Source organism: Nycticebus coucang, chromosome 5 (assembly GCF_027406575.1).
Source record: "Nycticebus coucang isolate mNycCou1 chromosome 5, mNycCou1.pri, whole genome shotgun sequence".
In the NCBI taxonomy this organism is placed as follows: Eukaryota; Metazoa; Chordata; class Mammalia; order Primates; family Lorisidae; genus Nycticebus; species Nycticebus coucang.
In genome coordinates this window covers 104,033,207-104,052,351 of record NC_069784.1, presented here as the reverse complement: position 1 = coordinate 104,052,351, position 19,145 = coordinate 104,033,207, and the positions used below count along the sequence as shown (strand labels likewise).

The 19,145-nt window shown below is 36.4% G+C and overlaps 1 protein-coding gene across 1 annotated transcript in view; it reads right to left on the bottom strand.

The window, feature by feature from the left end:
• Positions 1–19,145, bottom strand: part of RSPO3 (R-spondin 3) — an 88,500-nt gene that overhangs the window by 21,869 nt on the left and 47,486 nt on the right. The gene's annotated exons all lie outside the window — the stretch shown is intronic.

Below are 19,145 nucleotides of genomic sequence, written 5' to 3'. Positions count from 1 at the left end.
AACCAGTATTAGAAAATGTGGTGAACCAGCTGTGAAGAGTACAGTCTCAAGAATATCCAGGTTTGATCTAGTTTTACTAGTTTTCAGACTGAGACCAAACTGGCGATGCAGAAATGAGGCTGGCTAATTAAAAAAAAAAAAAAATCAGCTTAAGTTCCTGGATTTGGAATTTATGATTTAGAAAGAAATGTCACAACTGTGCTAAAATTGACCTTTGCAGCATTGCCAGGGAAAAGGGATCTTAAATTAATTTTGAAACAATAAGTTGTGCTTAGCTCAACTTAAACGATAAAAAAGTATAAAGCGTCCTAGCATTTTATACTCATTTATGAACAAAATCAATGTTATTAGGCAGTCTTTTTTTTTTTTTTTTTTATAACTGAAGCAGTTACCTGCCCAATTGAAGAACATAACTGCATTTTAAACATGTTCTGGGATTCAGACTAGCAAAGCTCTTATTTCTTTAGATTTTCTGGGTTTTCAATATCTGCAAGATCCATAATCTGCTTCCCCACACACAAATAAAATAACGTGCTTTTGGACTTTATCTTCCATGAGGGAACTCTACTGTTTAAGTTAGACTAATGAATAAAACAAAACAAATGGGCGAACTGAAGAAAAGACAGACAATAGGGCGTCATTGACAGCAATAAATAACTCTTACTTTGGGAGAAAATATACAGTAGGGGACAAATGAATTACCAAATGTAAAAAGAATAAGCACTGAAGGCTTTTGATAAACTGGGAAAAACATCACTTACTTTTGCAGTGAAAAGTACTAAAAAATCTATTCACTAAGAAATCTTAAAATTATATAAACTTTCATGCATCTGTACTTAACCTCAGGAATATAAGTCAAAGACATCTAAGAGTTTCTCACACACACGATTCTACGGCAAGTTTAAAGATAAAGCATTCCAAAAGTAGAAAGCTTCTCTCCCAACCTAAACACTATTTCTGTCAACCCTTCACATCAGCCTAGGAAAATTTAACTGAGTACTTCAAATGAAAATCTATTGTAACACAGAAAAATCTATAATAAAATACCCTTGGTTTAAATAATGTAGTCTAGTTCTTTGACTCCATACCATACTACTTTTAATTATTTTATGATTAAAGTAATAAATAAATGTGAAGCATGCACACACATAAACTTTGGGGAAAATGGAGTAAGAAGACTAGTTCCATTCTAATGGCTCTAAGGAGTAGGGGGCAGCGAGGTCAACCTGAAAAGCCACAGTCCTCATCTTCCCACAGGATGACAGGAACAAAATGAAACCTAGCACAGAAGTAGTTTCTTCATGTATTATTACCCTGATTTCTTAACATCCCCTGTTTCTTTTTCTCTCTTCACACTTCTTGTTCTTCTGATGTGAGCATATCCACCAGTTCAAAACTCAATCAAGTGTTTATAAAACTATGCAGGCAATGCCAAAATGCAACCACAAATTTGTTCCTATTTCTATTCGGCTGACCTTGAATTTGCAAATCCATAATTATGTTTCGAGTGATTTAGAAAGCTTAATAGACCACGGGTAAGTTGTGCCACATCCTAATTCTGAAAATCCGTGTATAATATAAAGAAAACATATCCATGTGTCTCTGACTAATTTGCCATTAAGCTTATTTTGTGAGGTCAATTTCATGCCTAAAAAGGATTTAAAAGCCTCTTTAAATTTTCAAGCTTTAGCCAAGAGCAAAGTATCACACACATGCATGCAAGTAAAAATGGACTGATCTTTGACAACCCAAAGTCAAAGGCATAAGTAGGTATCATCTAAAACCTCTCCAGGAAATACGCGGTCCTGTCTTTTTGCAAATATATAGCTTCATGCCTCTGTTTGCCTACATGAATGAACTTGATGCATAATTATCACATTAGAATAGAATTCTTACTCTGTTAACAGTTTCCTTGTGTTTCCAAAGCTCAGCTATGATATTCTGGGAGAAATTTTGCACCATTTCCCCGTTCTCCATCTCACGTGCCTTTAGCAGATGTCTACAGCAATTGAGAGCAGCATGTGATTTTTCCATATAGTCGTGTGTTCCCAGAGAACAAACCCAAAGTCATGCTGCATCTGCTGTGTTCACACATGCACATCGTGTTCTCTCTTGGAACTGTGCGCACTGACATCTTGCTTCAGGCTGGGAAGCCTCCTGGGGTGGGAACTTTGCTTCATATCTGGCATGTCCACTGATTCACACAACATTTCGGAGACCATACATGCATCATAAATTGAGAAGAAAATCCCAGTCTTCGAAATACATTTTTAAAATGAATTTTACTTTATGTCTTCCATGTTATTTTACGGTAATTGGATTAAGTATTTATTTTCCTAACCTATTAGCCAAATGCAGTTCTTTATTAAGACCTATATTTAAACATAACCCTGTGAAAATTGCACAAACCACTTACAGCCTGTAGGTCACTGACTTTATTGACTGACAGCATCTTTGTTTAGATAACATGATACGCTAACATAACCATTTACTGCATTTGAATATGATGTTGACAATTTGTGAAAACTATTTGGCTTCAAAACATCACTGTGATTTGAAGCAAAAGGCGAATCGCTGGCCAATTTGCTTATTAAGTTCGAGTTTGTTCTGTGAACAACAAAAATGGTTATAGAACAGAGAAAGGCTAAGTAGATTTCGTGGTAGAAATAGAACGTTTTCAATTTTGTCAATGATGACAATGATAAGAAGAAGAAATAATGATTAATGGTAGCCTTCATGTTTGGTGGGTATAATTAGAAAAGGGCAGGCACATGGAAATAAATGGTCATCCTGAACATGTGGCAAGTGCAGAGGAAGATGGAAAAGGAAGAAGATCAGATTAACAGTCAACAGATCCAGGTTCCAGTCCTGACTAATTTATTAACTGACACTCTTAAGGTAGTTGTATATTCTTTTCACACTCTGTTATGGGAAGTATCATTGGGTTTGGAGTCACGGCTGTGTGTGAGTCCTGGTCTGACACTTAACTTCGTGGGGTTTGAAGTCAGCTACTTGCATTCAAAGCCTCAATTTCCTCCTATCTTTAAATTGGAGTTTATAATAATAATGCTCACATGCCTGGAATATTTAAAGGATCAAGTGAGATAATCATGGAAAACTTCCAAGATTTAAATAAACCATATTATTAAATCACAGCCCAACTGGAGAAAACTATGTGAATGGATATGGTTATGCTAATGGGTGTGGCTGAATGAGGACATACAACTCAAGCAAATTATTTTCCTGTCTTTTGGCTTTTGTAAGATGATTTTGAGTGTATGTGTAATTCCCCGGAAAAGCCATTTTGCTTCCCCTGAAATAACTGGAGTCTCATGTCTATTTTTATCATCTTATCAAGTTCCCAGAATTATATAACCAGGTAACTAAACTACTGTGGCCTAACTGGTTAGTGTCCAGAGATGAATAAATCCCTGCCAGTTATATTATTTAGTGGGACTCTATGGAACATAAGGATTTAAGCCAACTCAACATTTGGCCATTATTTAAAAAAATTTCTGATTGTAAAATCTGTATATGGTAAACAATTTGGTTTTAGACTGTGAGAGCAATAGTTTAGTGTATGTGTGTGGAGTGTGTACATACACATGCATATAAAATGATTCAAAGCCCATTTTCCAGAGAAATGTAGGCTTGCGAAACAGACATACTAGTTTAAAGGAAAAGAATTTCATGGCAATCCAATGTTTAATATGGTAAATTAAAAATACTTCTATATTTCCTACAGAACTTTAGGTGCTTATAGTGAGAGCATTCTGGATCACAGGTTGGTAGTTTTATTCTTTTCATTATTCCAATTCATATATTCAAGTCCTTTGGTTCTTTAACTTTTAAAAAACTTAGTATTGCACACACATTTTTAGTTAAGCAATGAGCATCTGTCATCTGCCATTTATTAATATTAATTATAAATAATCATGGGCCCCTGGGATCCAAGTCCAGCAGCTGAGGTTTTTCTAAAATTTGACCTTCTTGGAGTTTATATAAAAAGTTTTCAGAGTAGTTCTCCGAAGCTCTTTGCCAATTTAAGGCCAGTTTGCAACCTAATGTTTTCGATTATGTATTTAGCAATCAAAACAGGAGGAATACATGACAAAAATCCTGAAAAAAACATTATGCCAGGGGATTACACGGGACAAATAACAGCAAGAGATGTTGTTGAAAATGCTATGGTGCCATACATTGAACATAACTACAAAGTATAGTTTGCGTGTGTGGTGTATGTGTTAGAAATTTTACAAAATTTCATCTGTTTTCTGTAGTTTGACTACAGTCACAGATGACAAACGTGAAGGGCCATTTCCTCAATCAGGACAAGTGAATACTAACTTGAGGAGAAAAACCTAGACGTGAACAAACACAAAGCCCACTGCGTCCGTGTGCCCTGAGAGCGCCACTTCTCACACCTATGGATTCTTGCCACGCTGCAACATCCCACAGCTACAGCCTGCGGGACTCCAAGACCGCTGATGTAACCTTGCACTATGCCCTGGAGAGCACACTGACATATTTTTTCCATCTGAGATTCAAGGAATTTTCCTACAAAAAATACCATATGCTTTTTTTGTAGCGAAAGGTCCACAGGAATGTCAAATTCAAATTTTACCACAACTATAACTGAAAAATGTAAGGCTTTAGGAATCATCTGGTTCAGCAGTTTTCAAATACAGTACTTCAGGGCAGGGCTCTTGGTTGTTTATACCTTCCTTCAACACAAGCACACTGTATTGTTTTTTCAACTGGGGTAAAATACACATAACTGTCTTAAACATGCTGATGTATACAGTTCAGCGGCGTCAAGTAGCTTCACACTGTGTGTGACATCGCCGCCATCCATCTTTGGAGCTCTTTTCATCTTGCATAATTGAGAAGTCTGTACCCATTCAAGTCTTGTTTTCTCTACCCCAGTTCCTGAAAACTGTCATTCTACTTTCTCTTTCTATAAATTTCCTACTTTAGGTACCTCATATTAGTGGAATCATATGGTATTTGCTTTTTTTGACTGCCTTCTTTCCCTTAGCATAATGTCTTCAAGGTTTATCCGTGTTGCAGCAAGAGTCAGAATTTCCTTCCTTTTTAAGACAATGAAGTTCATTGTATGCACCTACCACATTTTGTTTATCCATGTCTCAGTCATTGGGTTGCCCCCAACTCAACTTTTGGCTATTACGAAGAACCCTGCTGGGAACATGGGTGTACAAATAACTCTTTAAGAATTGAATTTTCAGTTCTTTGGGGTATACAGTCGGAAATGGAATTGCTGGATCATATGTTAATTCTATTTTCGAGTTTTTGTGGAACCACCATGCTGTTTCCCCATGGCTGCTGTTCCATCTTACCTTCCCACCAACAGTGCACGAGTATTCCGATTTCTCCACATCCTTGCCCTCCCCTATTCTTGCCAACAACAGGCATTTCTATTTTTTACCTATTATTATGTTGGGATCTGCAAACACTTTCAATAGCACAGAGAGTTCTGTTACTAAATATCCATTTTAAAAAACCACTTTTCTAATATAATTTTCTCATTTTATAAGCATCTGTAGATAACCAAGCAATCTACTATTACCAGGAGCAAAACAAGCCCTAGGAAAATGTCCACTAAAAAGCTCCTCTTACTACTTCTACTTGCCTTTTCTTCATCATCATTATCACGATCGTTATTTTGCCCCACCTTTTCTGGTATTCCTTTTCAAGGAGATCTTTCTCAACCTAATGCTTAAATTTGCTCTCTAGAACACCTTGTCCCAAGTCACCCAGACAATGAGAACAATCTTCTAGAAGACCCATTTCATTGAAAAGAGATTTTTCCATTAGCAAGGGATAGTAGGTGGCTCCCTTTGCTCTTTAAAAATAGGGCTCGTGATTTAAAAAAGGAGAAAACAGGTAGAGTTAGTATGATGACATACGATTAGATAAGTGGATAGCTCCACGAACTGAATTAATCACTTCAACATTTTTTTATTTTTATTTTTTTTAAAGACAGAGTCTTACCTAGTTGACCTCAGTAGAGTGCCATGGCATTATAGCTCACAACAACCTCAAATTCTTGGGCTCAAGGGATCCACTGGCCACAGCCTCCCAGGTAGCTGGGACTATAGGTACCTACCACTCCTGGCTATTTTTAGAGATGGGGTTTTGCTTTTGCTTAGGCTGGTGTCTCAAAGTCCTGAGCTCAAGTAGTCCACCCTCCTCGGCCTCCCAGAATGCAAGGATTACAGGCGTGAGCCGGTACACCTGGCAAACATTCTTATTTCCCTTCTGTCATTACCAGCCTGTGATAAGGTCACGTGGGCAAAATCATTTAAAATCTTTGATGTCAAAAAACGCAGCTACACAACTGATTAACTGTGCATCTCTAAGTAACCTTCTGACCTATTCTAATGTCTTGTATTTTTTTTATTACTATGCAAGAGGAGGCTATCTAGAATAAAATTAGTTCAAACATAAGTCCTCTTAATTATATCAGTAGAGGCAGAAGTGGATTTGTGCAGGATACAGGTGGCAAGACAGCTTACATATTTGGATTATCCCGTTTACACAGAAGTACATTTACATGAGTGTGCCCAGCACTGTGTCTAGCACACAGTTCCCAAATTCCAACTCAGTAATGTTTGTCGAATAGCTACACATGTACGATTATGGCATTTAACAAGTTTTTCATTTTTTTTTTTCTTAAATCAGCATTCCAGAAGGAAAAATTGTGATTATTTAAAAGACAGGCAAATCCTACTATGGTCAAATAAATAATAGAAGAAGAAAACATTTGCCACACATATGACAAAAAAAATTCCTACAATACAACAGGTTCCTACAACTGTTTCACTCAATAGAAAAATTAGAAAAATGGGGGAAACATATAAATAGACATCCTATTTATTCAAACAGCCAGCAACCATGGGCTTAGCCTTATATTCAGGAAAATGCCAACGGCAAAACAATAGGATTCGATGTGTTGATCTATTATATTGGCAAAAGGTTAAATGACTGATAATACTCATTTTGGATGAGGATATCAGGCATTTCTGATATATTGCAAGTGTGAACTAGTAAAGCCTCTTTAAAAATAATCTGGCAGAAATATTAATATTTAAAATATTCACATTCTTCGATTTACTCATCCAATGTTTGGTACTCCATTTTATATTAAATTTCACAATTATTGAGCATACACTTAGGTGCCAGGCACAAGGCAGAGAGTTTTATACACACTCCTAATGACTCACTACAATTTTGTGAAGTGGTCACTGGTGTAATCCCATTTTACAGATGAGGAAAATTGGATCTAGAAGGCTAAATAATCCTCTTGAAGTCACAGATCTAGTGAAAAGCACATTTGAAATCTGGAAAAAGATAGTTCCAAAGCCTGTGTTCTAAATACCCCAATGCATCATCTCCTTTACCTTTGATAGAAAATGAGTGTAACAGTTCATTAACATTATAGAGGTTTTTGTTATACACACACATAAGAGTAAGAGCAAAAGCTGAGAAAAATAGTTATTGTCCATCAATAGCAGAGTGGTTGAATAAATCACAACATATTCACAGAATGTCACATTTTGCAGCTAAAGGATGACTTGGAAAGAGGTCTGTGACAGATAAATCAAAAAGTGACACAAATAGACACATACACTATTGAGCTACCAGGGTGTACAGCCTCCCTCTGTAGATAGAGAATGAATAGGCCAAATTATGTTAATTATCTATGAGAATATGTTTTATATGGGTATATCCTTATAAGCAGAAGAATAATACGGGAGGTTACACAATACATTTTAACTTTGCTTTTCTTGGGGCATAGGATTGGACTGAGGCAAAATGAGATTATTCATTTTTTTTATCTGTGTACCTTTTAAGTTTTTAAATTTTTACAAGAGTGTGTGTACCATTATTGATATTAAAAATCATAGAGCTTTTGTGAAAACAAAATAAAGGACAACCCCTAGCTGAACTCAGAGGGTTCTGGCTTTTTTAGTTCACTAGGCTGACACTGAAATAGTAAACATTATTTTTTGAAGATTATGAACACGAGAAGAAACTGTGATTCTACAGGCAGATAATTTGTATTCAAAGTTGAAGAAAACTGCAGGGAAAGAAGGAGGGAAAGGATAATAAGGTGGGATAGAAGAAATACTTCTTACCACGTAACATGGTAAGAAGCCAAGGTGCCGAGGGAAAGAAATGAAAAGTAAAATCTCCCTTCTTTTACACATTTCAAAACAAACCTTGACTAACAGCCCACGAAGTATTACTTTAGTAACTGCATCTTAGCTATTGAAATAAACCAAATTTCAAGCAAAACAAAAATCCCTCCTTGATTTTGGTGTTGGCGGGAAAAGACCTAAGTAGCACAGCAGATGTTTACAATGTTTGCTTATTAATCTGAGAAATATTTCGCTATCATATGTCTATATTCCATGAAAATTAGTTACCGGTCTAATTAGCATTCTGCTAATCACATTATAAAAATCTCAGTTATTATTTCTGTTAATTAGGTCAATAATTTTTATTCGTGTGTTACAATTAATTAGATATTAATTGCTGACCCTAAGGGGGCACACTTTTTCAATATCTTTTAACTTTGGAATTAAAAATATTCATATTTCTCAAGTATGAGATTAGTGTATTGGTATTCCCTTGCATAAAATGTGATATTATTAAAAAAGAAAAAATAAAGTGACATGACATTGTGATTCCAGATATTAGATTTCATGTGATCAAAAGTGAAAGGAATATGTCATTTGAAAATGTACATGTTTCGCATTGAGATATCAAATGTAATTAGACCTTGTGCAAAAATCCTTCTCAAAATCTGGTTCTTTGCAAAAATAGGAAAAGCAGGCTCTTCCAGTAGAAACAACAAATGAACAAAACAATCTTTTACGAGGCATATTTTTCAATTATAGCCGCCTGGATTCACAAAGGCTAGAGTTATGACCCAGTGGTGTATACACAATATAAACATAAGAGTTCAGTAATGAGGTTTGAGTTAATTTTAAAGTTTCAGTGGCCTGGTGCAGAAGGTCATTACCCACTCTGATATATTTCACACAGAATGCTCAGCAGCAAGAAATGGAAATGGACATGTCTGTACTTTATTGGCATTATTCTGGGCCTGTGTATCTAGTCTGAATTAGATGGGAAAAAACTTTGATTGCTCTTTCTCACTTAAGTTTGTTTCATCAGTAATATTGAACAGGGATTATCTTGTAGAACATAAGTTTCTAGATTTGGTAAATTTTGTTGCCTTTTTTTTTTAAGGGGGCTACTTACATGTGTTGTTTTTGTCAGTCTAGCACATTTATTTCTAAGAACTGCCGTTCAAAATGGCCAACTGGTCTCTGGCTTCAACGGCAAGCCTGTGATTTAGACACCCCAATTCTCCTGCCATGGTGACTGGTTCAAGGGTGGACATGTGACCTAAGCGGGTCAGTTTGAATTCTTTCACGAGATAAGATGAGTGGACACTGAAAGAGAGAGCACCACCCTTTTAGATTTAGAGCAATATGAACATAGACTTGCCCAGAGCTAGCTTTCGTCCAAATGGAGAAAGACTCCACAGCAGAGGGGAACAAGCCAATAAACAATGAGGAATACAGGCAGGGGGAGTTGAAATGGGAGAGAGAGAAAGAGAAAGAGAGAGAGGATGGATCCAATGATATTGATTGAGCATTTGGAGCAATCTTTGCTTTAAGCCAATAGTTTTATTTTGTTTATAATAATTTAGATCCATGACTTTCAACTAAAATTTTCTAATGACTACAGAAGAGATAACAATGAGGTTGGTGAGAAAAAGCTTTCAATGAGGAATAAATACAGATAGATTGTTTTTCTATTAAAGTACATATATCATGCAAACTTATTTTTAGAGAAAATGAAAGACAGAGAGAAAAATTATAGAAAAGTATTTCCATTTTGGGACATGAGAAAGGTGATGCTTTAGACAAAAGGTGAAAGGGACTGAATTTAAAATTAATTCGAAAAAGATGGGCGGCGCCTGTGGCTCAAAGGAGTAGGGCGCTGGCCCCATATACTGGAGGTGGTGGGTACAAACCTGGCCCTGGCCAAAAACTGCAAAAAAAAAAAAGAGCTACATGTGAAAGAGAGTGAGAATATAGTCGATAAAGAGGTTTTAAAGAATTTTCCATTTACATCTATTTTTATCATACTAATATAATAACCTACTGTGCTGGAACCTTTATGCTTATCTTTAATCTTAGATTTGTTCATTAGTAAAAACATATACACTATATCCCATTTGAAATCTGGTTTGACAGGAATGCACAAGAATTAGACCATTTCAATGGTGCATTCCCATTTGTGATGTAAAAAGACATGGTTTTAATGTAAACAAGTTTGAGAAGGTTTCTGTTTCAATGATGTCACAGAGTTTCATTGCAACCTATTCTATTTGCTTGGTCACACCTCTTAAGAGGCGTAGGGACAAGGTGTTTAGTTAGTCCTTTCTGTACGCTACAGCATCTACAAAGTTAGGCTGTAATAGTTCTGTAAAGAAGTTGCTGGAATAGACAAAAAAGAAAACAAGATAATGATCTATGGAAAGAATAATTCTTCTGTGCCTTCAAATGCTGGTTATCTCCTGTGCCAAAGAGGTTTCAGCTACACCAGCAGTTTCAGGGAGTGAGTGCATTAGGGAGGTGGGAAGGAGAAACAGGAGCAGGAAAGGAGGGAGTGTCTCTTTGCTGGAGAAATGTTTACTTTGTAATTAGCAAAGGACAAGAAGGCTCTTTTGGAAACTATCTTTGGGGGTCCAGAATTTAAATTTATGCTGATACTCTTGGAGGCTCTCTCTAGGGAACCCTCCTAATTGGCAGGGATCAAGGTTGGCTAGAACAGGCTACAAAGAAAGCCAAGGTCTTGGGGTCATTTTTCCAAAGGGCCCGTTAACTCAGCTCTGTTCCACAGCCACTGGCTGTATCTTTAACCCTACTTAGCCATCTTACAAACACATATTAGCAAATCAAAATCATTATGGTGGTCACAGAAAAAATATGTGTATTTGCCTTGAGACTAAAACAAAATATAAGCAGAGAGATTTTTTTTTTTTTTTGCCAGCATAAACAAATGTATTTGTAATGTGTCGACAAACTCTGATGAAGACTGCAGTTACAGCTACTGGTGGTACAAATTGCAAAGATGAAAACTGTTGACATGGGTACATGCTTGTTACTGATGGTTACTACTTTATGGGCTGACATAAGCCATGATGCTGATATTCAGAATATTTATTCTACGTTTATTTTATAAGATCTATAAATACATAATGAAAGGGACTTTAGTCTTTTTTTTTGCTCTGCTATATCCTCAGCACTTAAGAGTGCCTAGCACATAGCTGGTGCTTTAATAAATGTTTGTTGAATGTATAAAGTTATCTTGGCCTGGAATTTTATTTATTCTTTCTATTCTGCTTTCATTAAATTGAAAAGTACGATAGACATAATACCCTATGCATCATCTCCTGTAACAACAATTGACTGTGTTTTTATAAAGGAAGAGACAGTGTTATAGACAGTAAGAGAATGCTGAATGAATGAGCAACCATATTTGTCCAACTACGATCAAGAGAAAAACCTAGGCAGGCCACCTTGCAAAGTAAATTGGCAGTTCTCCTATCAGAGGGGAAATCTATTTCTTCAACTCTTGAATCAGGACTGGGCTTGTGACTATATGGTGAAAATAAAACTGTGACAGGTTCTATGTCTAGCCTCAAGAAGAACCACTTTTCCTCTTCTGCTTGGAAGGCTGTAGAACTTTCTGCCACCTTAATGACATTAGGGATATAGTGGCTTCCTCTGTCTTCAGCCACCCAGCCATGTGAGGGAGCCCAGCCAAGAACAAGGTTGCCCAGTGGACCTCAGCCTAAATTGCCCATATACAGATTGTAGTTGGTTGTTGATTGTTGGTTGATTGATGGCTATTTTTAAGCCCCTATGTTTTGAGGTTATGTCTCAAGGTTTTGAGATACACAAGAATCAAGAAACATAAAATCTGGGGTGGCGCCTATGGCTCAAGGAGTAGGGCGCTGGCACCATATACCAGGGGTGGTGGGTTCAAGCCTGGCCCCAGCCAAAACTGTAAAAAAAAAAAAATCCCCCCAAACCCCCCAAAGCCATAAAATCTGTGTGGACAGAAAGAAATGAAGCCTCCCAGCAACACTGGTATGGAGGCAAGTTGAAACTTACACAGGTGACTCAGAAAGGATGCTGTCATCATTGTTTCTTAAAGGTAAAATAATGGACATAACTAATTCTGTCTCAGAACTTTCATAGGGATCCACTTGTTTGCTATTTAGTACAAGGTAATGATATGACGATCATGTACTGAATCTAAACAATGGCAAGATCGTTGCTTGCTTAGAGGCTGAGGGGTGATTTGTACGGTGCAGATGTTACCCTATTCAATGAACTGATCAGGTGTGCTATGCAACAGGTACCAGTGGGTCCAAAGAGTTAGATATCTAAAAACATTACAAAAAAATTCTCAGAGAATCTCGTAGCCATTTTCAAGGATCATTTATTATAAAGCTCATGTTAGAATAGGGATGCTGAAGGACCTACCAATACAGCAGAGAAGCCTTCAAATTATTTTCTACCACCGCAGGAAGGAAGGGACAACATAAATAATAGTGACACTTAAGAATTTCCCATAATGGAGAACATCCACCATGTATTTTGACCAACATTAATAATGTCTCAAAAAATCTTAGGACAAAAATGGATGATATAAACTTGGTCTTTATAATAAAGAGGTAATACCTGCTGGTTGAGTTATAAAAAGAATGATATCATACCCAGGATTGAGATAATAAAGTCTTTGTTCTTTTTTTTTTTTTTTTTTAGAGACAGAGTCTCACTTTATGGCCCTCGGTAGAGTGCCGTGGCATCACACAGCTCACAGCAACCTCCAACTCCTGGGCTTAAGTGATTCTCTTGCCTCAGCCTCCAGAGTAGCTGGGACTACAGGCGCCCGCCAGAACGCCCGGCTATTTTTTGGTTGCAGTTCAGCCGGGGCCGGGGTTGAACCTGTGACCCTCGGTATATGGGGCCGGCGCCTTACCGACTGAGCCACAGGTGCCGCCCATCTTTGTTATTTTCTGCAGAGCTTTCTCTTTAATGTTGAGAAGTTTAATAGGATGGAAAGATGTGTTAGAGCAAGACACTGAGTAACTTTCATTAAAAGTTTCCTACATCTATTCAGGTGCAAGCTGTGATCCTACTGCTTTATTATGACACAGGGGAATTAAGTTATACATATAAAGGATCTTGGTTTGGTCTTCAACCCATAAACCTGGGCACCAGAGAATCCTCACAAAGATCTTGCCATTGTGATGTTAATATCAGAGGAAACACTAAGTGGTTGGGGCCTGTCACTAAGAACATACACCAGTGTTTTTATCTGTATAGATAATAAATTCTGACACATACACACTAGATTTACAAGATGATTTGATGCTTCAGTGATTAAATTGGAGTTGGTGGGAAAGAACCAAAAAGAGTAAGATGAGTAATGTAGCTAAGGAGAAAAATGACAAGTCATATAAAAACAGGGAATAAGGGAGGATTTGAACATGACTAAAAAAATTTGAAGGTGAAACATGCTTTTATGAAGATTTTTTTTTTTTTTTGAGACAGAGTCTCACTCTCTTCCTGGATAGAATGCCACGGCATCATCATAGCTCACAGCAACCTCAAACTCTTGGGCTTAAGCGATCCTCTTGGCTCAGCTTCCCCAGTAGCTGGGACTATTATAGACATGGGCCATGACTCTTGGCTAGTTTTTAATAAGAGTTGGGCCTCTCTCTTGCTCAGGCTGATCTTGAACTCCTGAACTCAAGCAGTCCACCCTCCTCAGCCGCCCAAAGTGCCTATTTACAGGTGTGAACCACTACACCCGGCCTTTTAAAAAGGGTCTTTATAGATTAGGAGCACCTACTTTCTTTTAAAGGCAATTATATGCCTATAATTATTAAAAGCCTAATATTTAAAATAGTTTGCAGCATACACAAACTATAATCTTTCAATCCTTAACAACCGCAGTCCAAGTATGGTTCTAATACTTGAAAAACTTAGAGAGAAAAACATTTTAAAGTTTCAGGTTCAGCCGTATGAAACTGCTCATATTGACTATTTATGACCTATAAAGAAGTAACTGCATACAGTTCAACTTAACAGAAAGGAGAGTCTTACAAAACAAAAAATAATTTCAGCCACAGAATTAGTTTTGGGAAAGGGAAACATAAACAGCAATGCAACAACTGGCAGCCCTGTCCACCGAAGACATTAAATAAAATATTTGGCTTACCCTTTAAGAGGGCAAACACATATATTTCCATTAAGGATTATGTCTCTAGAAGGAAAGTTGTTATTTACTGCAATGGATTACCTTTCTTGGAGGTTTTAAATGTAGTTGAATATTTTTGTGTGGCACTGGGATATTTTTAAAAAAATATTAAATTTCAGTAAAATTGACTATTACCTTCCCCCTCTGTGCCACCCTTTTGCTCTTGTTGTCAAGGCTTCCTGCCATGTATGGGTTTTCCCTGGTGGCAACCCGTCCTCTCCAGAATCTGAACAAGCAACCCATTTGCGTAAAGAAGGACCAGGGCTCAAGAAGGAATACAGAGAGTTTTGAGTTTCCACCAAAGTTTATCATCCATGGTGATATTATCAGATAATAATGTCTCCTGGGGAGCTGTCCCAGCCAAGAACCACAATCTCTAGTGCCATTATTATCTCATCTCTTACTTTGTTGATGTTTTCTCTGACCTATGTCAAGAGGCCAGTTTACTAGTGGGTGTAGAGAAAGCTCCTACCCTCCAGTGCCTAACAGGATGATTATGTTTCGGCCAGCTGCAATTCATGAGGTGAACGTGGGCAGACATCATCTCAAAAGCCAGTTGGCAGCCACAGTTTTGAGTTAACAAATCCATTTATTTGGATTGTGATGAACTGTTTTGAGAATCTTGGCTGAATATCTTGTTTTGAGTTTGAATTAATATTTAATATAAATGCTTCAGTAGAACTCAAATATATGGCACTGGAGTAATTATAAAGATTTATAAAAGATAGAGGAGAAAATCTAGAGACAAAGCCGACTCCTTGTCATTTTTTTTGTTAGAGTTTTAAAAATTGATCTTGCTGCAATTTTAAATTTTGTATTCATAATAAATATAATGCACACTTGTACTAGAGAGCTTGATTAACAATTTGTAAGTTAACAAGTGAGACGTTTTCTTTTTTGTAGAGAAGGCACATAAGCCAACCTAGAACATATTAGATTAGTGCAATGATGTAATGGCTCCCACACTTGTTTCTTCCCTGGAACGTCTCTGAACATTTTATTTCTTTCTATTTTAAAGATTTCTTTTTCATTTCTCTGGTGTAATGGATGCTAGCTCATCTTTGTAGCAAGACCTCAACCTCATTTCTTCTCTGAGTCTCCTCTTTTCTCTCCTTTCTATCCCAAGATCATATACTACCGGTAATGAATGAAAATCTTCTTCAAGAATTTAACCAAAGAATCAAATTTCTTTCATTCTTTGTGAACTGCCTTAAAAATCATCTACTGGAAATTATCTTCAGTTAATGAGAGGATGGTATTAATGAGAAATGTATTTGTTCACTCTACTGATACCACACACACACACACCCCATTTTGGATTAGATCAAGTTACACACACACACATCCCTGACTCTTTGACTTCTTCTTATCTGAGATGGTTACGCTCAGTAGATCAAAAGAGTCACTAAATATAAATTGAATCAATAAATATAAATTGACAACCACTGACAGTACATTTTTTTCCTTGTTTACTTCTATTTCAATGCTGTTTTAATCCACGTTAGACTAGTCTACATTTTAGCCTATATAATCTCTTAAAATATATGTTGTCCACATTTTGAATATATAATTTCTTTGAGATAGGTTCAAGCTAGAAAAAATTGTAATGCTAATGACTTCTCATATTAAAGCTCGCAACTGACGAAGAAGTTAAGATTGATTAAAAGGTGATATGACAGGTAAAAGAAAATAGAGTTGGGGTTGCAACAATTACATTTATCTCCTCAGATTCATTTTGTTTCTGCTCTACACCTAATGGCAGTAAAGAAAACTGTATAAGATTTTGCAACCTATTTTTCCAACACATACATATTAAAAGGTATCTCATGACTAGAAAAATCCATTCTGTCACTAAAAACTATTTCCTCTATTCAGCTTCTTCTTTGTGTACATTGGGAAAGTCATTTCTGGATCTTATCATTCTTCCCTGGAGACTTTGTCTTTGGCAATTACAACACAGCAGAGAAAATCCCGAACACATGCTCCATACCTTTTCCAATTATGAGTTATCCCTCTCTGCCTATTGTTAACCTCTTAGGCATAACTGTAAGTTTAAATGCAAAATTTTCTGGCAAAATTTTGTAAAATAAATCTTATCTTTTAGCTTCCTCATCTAGAAATTTTCAATCAGTGATCCTAACAGAATCTTCTTATGTTATTATGAATCGATAAGCATTTAGGAGCAACTCAAATAATAGCTATGTGGTAAGAGAAATCATGTCTTTACACCTTTATTGTGTTTATCTTTAAAGTTACTTAAATGTGTCTAATGCTTTTCCTATTTCTTAAAATAAGAAATACTAACTCACATAGAAAAATGTAAGGAGAAAGCAAAGTCTTCTGCTTCATTTTGTTTGATAATATACTTCTTTCTTTATGTATGTGTGATTCTCACCACTTAGATTACAAATTCAAGACAAAGAGAAATTTTAAGTATTCATTGTACACATATAAGTATACATCGGAGCCTACATGAGGACTCCAAGCAATGTTATTATTTTGGTGTGATGCTCAGTACGGTGCCTATAGGGAGATAGCCATAGGTCATAATTACTTTTCTATTTGGTTTGTGTTCAAATAGGATATTTGATGAGTAAACTTTGAGAGATGTTAAGAAAACCATTAAAGAAATAAAAAAATGAAGGGAGAAGTGTTTTACTTCCTGCCTTAAGTTTCTAGGCTACTTGAGAAAAATTTTTGACAAACACATTGGAAGATAAATGAAAAGTAAATAAAAATGGAGCTAAATCTGGAATTTTAATTAGAAATGTGACCCACATTTCTCACTTGTTGGTCTAAAACATCTACATTTTTCTAATTGTACAAAGTTTTCTTGTAAATGTAAAATGCCACTGTATCCTCAGAGGGTAGGGAAAATGATCAGACAGAAACTTGTACGTATGTCACAGGTTACTATTTCAAACTTCTGGTGGCATTATTTAAGAACTGACATTCTTTTAAGAATGGACATTTTCAATGTTAATGGTTAAGTGCCAATAAATATACTATAGTAGAAGGCCACATTCTCAAATAAGAGTAGTAAAATTTAATTAGTTTCATAATTTAGTTTTTCTATTGGATAAGCTTTTCTTATGTTTTAAAAGCTAAGTTGATTGAATACTGATTAGTAATGCAGAATCTTTGTTTTAATAGTGATACGAATGAAGACCACTTGTAAGTCATTACATTTTAAGAAAATTTAGTAAACATAAGTAAACGGCTATGTGAGCATACCACCAAGTAGAGTGATGAAATCTTTGACTTTTAAATCCAACTTTCAAACTCTAAAATGTTTTAAATTAATTGGTAACAAATGCCAGAAAGACCTTTTTCCGTAGCCAATTTCCATTCCTTAAAATAAATTTTAACTAAAACCTCTTACAAATTTACAAGGGTTTGAAGTGCGCTTTAAAATAACCCATGTTTTTGAGAATTTTATCACATTAACTACTTGATTAGCCAACAACAAGCTTCAGACCACAATGTTGTTGGCATTAGCCAACAACAAGCTTCAGACCTTTTTATAATGGACAATAATTAATGGAAAGTTAATATAGTGAAAGACACGTTGCAAAGAACAGGTGACCAAATGTCTGAGTAACGTTCAGGTTTGCACCATGTCTTCTGTGCTCCCACTGAATGTAGTTCACATGTCCATAATTTCCTTCCAAACCCCATGTTAAAATTTCATCCCCAGCGTTGGGCCCAGTGAGAGGTGTTTACATCATGGAGGCAGATTCTTCACGAATGGCTCAGTACCATCCTCAAGGTAGTGAGTTCTCACTCTGTTGGTTTCCAGAAAAGCTAGTGGTTAAAAAGAGCCTGAATCTCCTAGCTCTCAGTCACTGTGTGATCTCTGCACACCTCAGCTCCCCTTTACCGTCCATCTTGAGTGTTAGCAGCCTGAAACTTTCAACAGAAGCCTACTCTTACAGCCAGCAGAATCGTGAGCCATATTGACCATTTTCTCTATAAATTACCAACCCGGAGTACTCCTTTATAGCAACACAAATGGGCAAACACACTATATGATGTTGTGACTGTCTATTTACCCATCTCAACCGTCCACTAAGAGTACCTTAGTTCTAAGTATTGAGAGCACCCTCACAATAGAGATAGTACCCTAGTCAGTTGTGAATCCCTAGGGCTTAGCACATGTATAGCCATAAAGTAAGACTGTATAATAAATAAATGAAATAAGCTAAGGAAGTTCAACCACAGAGGCAACCAAACTCCTTTCAAGCTGCAGTTAATGGAGAGAATCATTTATGGGCTCACCAGATAACTACCAATAGTTGTCTAAAATATATAACATATTTGTAGGCAGTAGTGCTGAGAACATTAGTGAGGAAGATGATAAGATGGTATTTTAAAAGTCACCAACTATGCACTTCTATTTAGAAGCCCGTTCACCCTCAAGCATCATATTAAATAGTATATTTCTTCTTGGCCCTCACGAGAGTTCAGAACCAGCACTGACACAGTTAATATTGATCTGGTAGGTTGTGATTTTGTCTACAAAGTTGCTATAATATGAAAAATACTGCGGTACAGAATGACATGGATGGTTGAGCTATATTCGTGAAATGTGGCCTTGATCATTTAATTCAAATGTAAAATCAGTATTAAAAATATATGTTTAGCTACAAAAATATACAACCTAACAGCACCACCTTAGTGTGTAGATAATGAGGAAGGGAATAGTTGAAGGTGGTTTTTGTACCAAGTAGCATTAGGCCTTTGCTCTGTGGGACATTCCAAAGTTT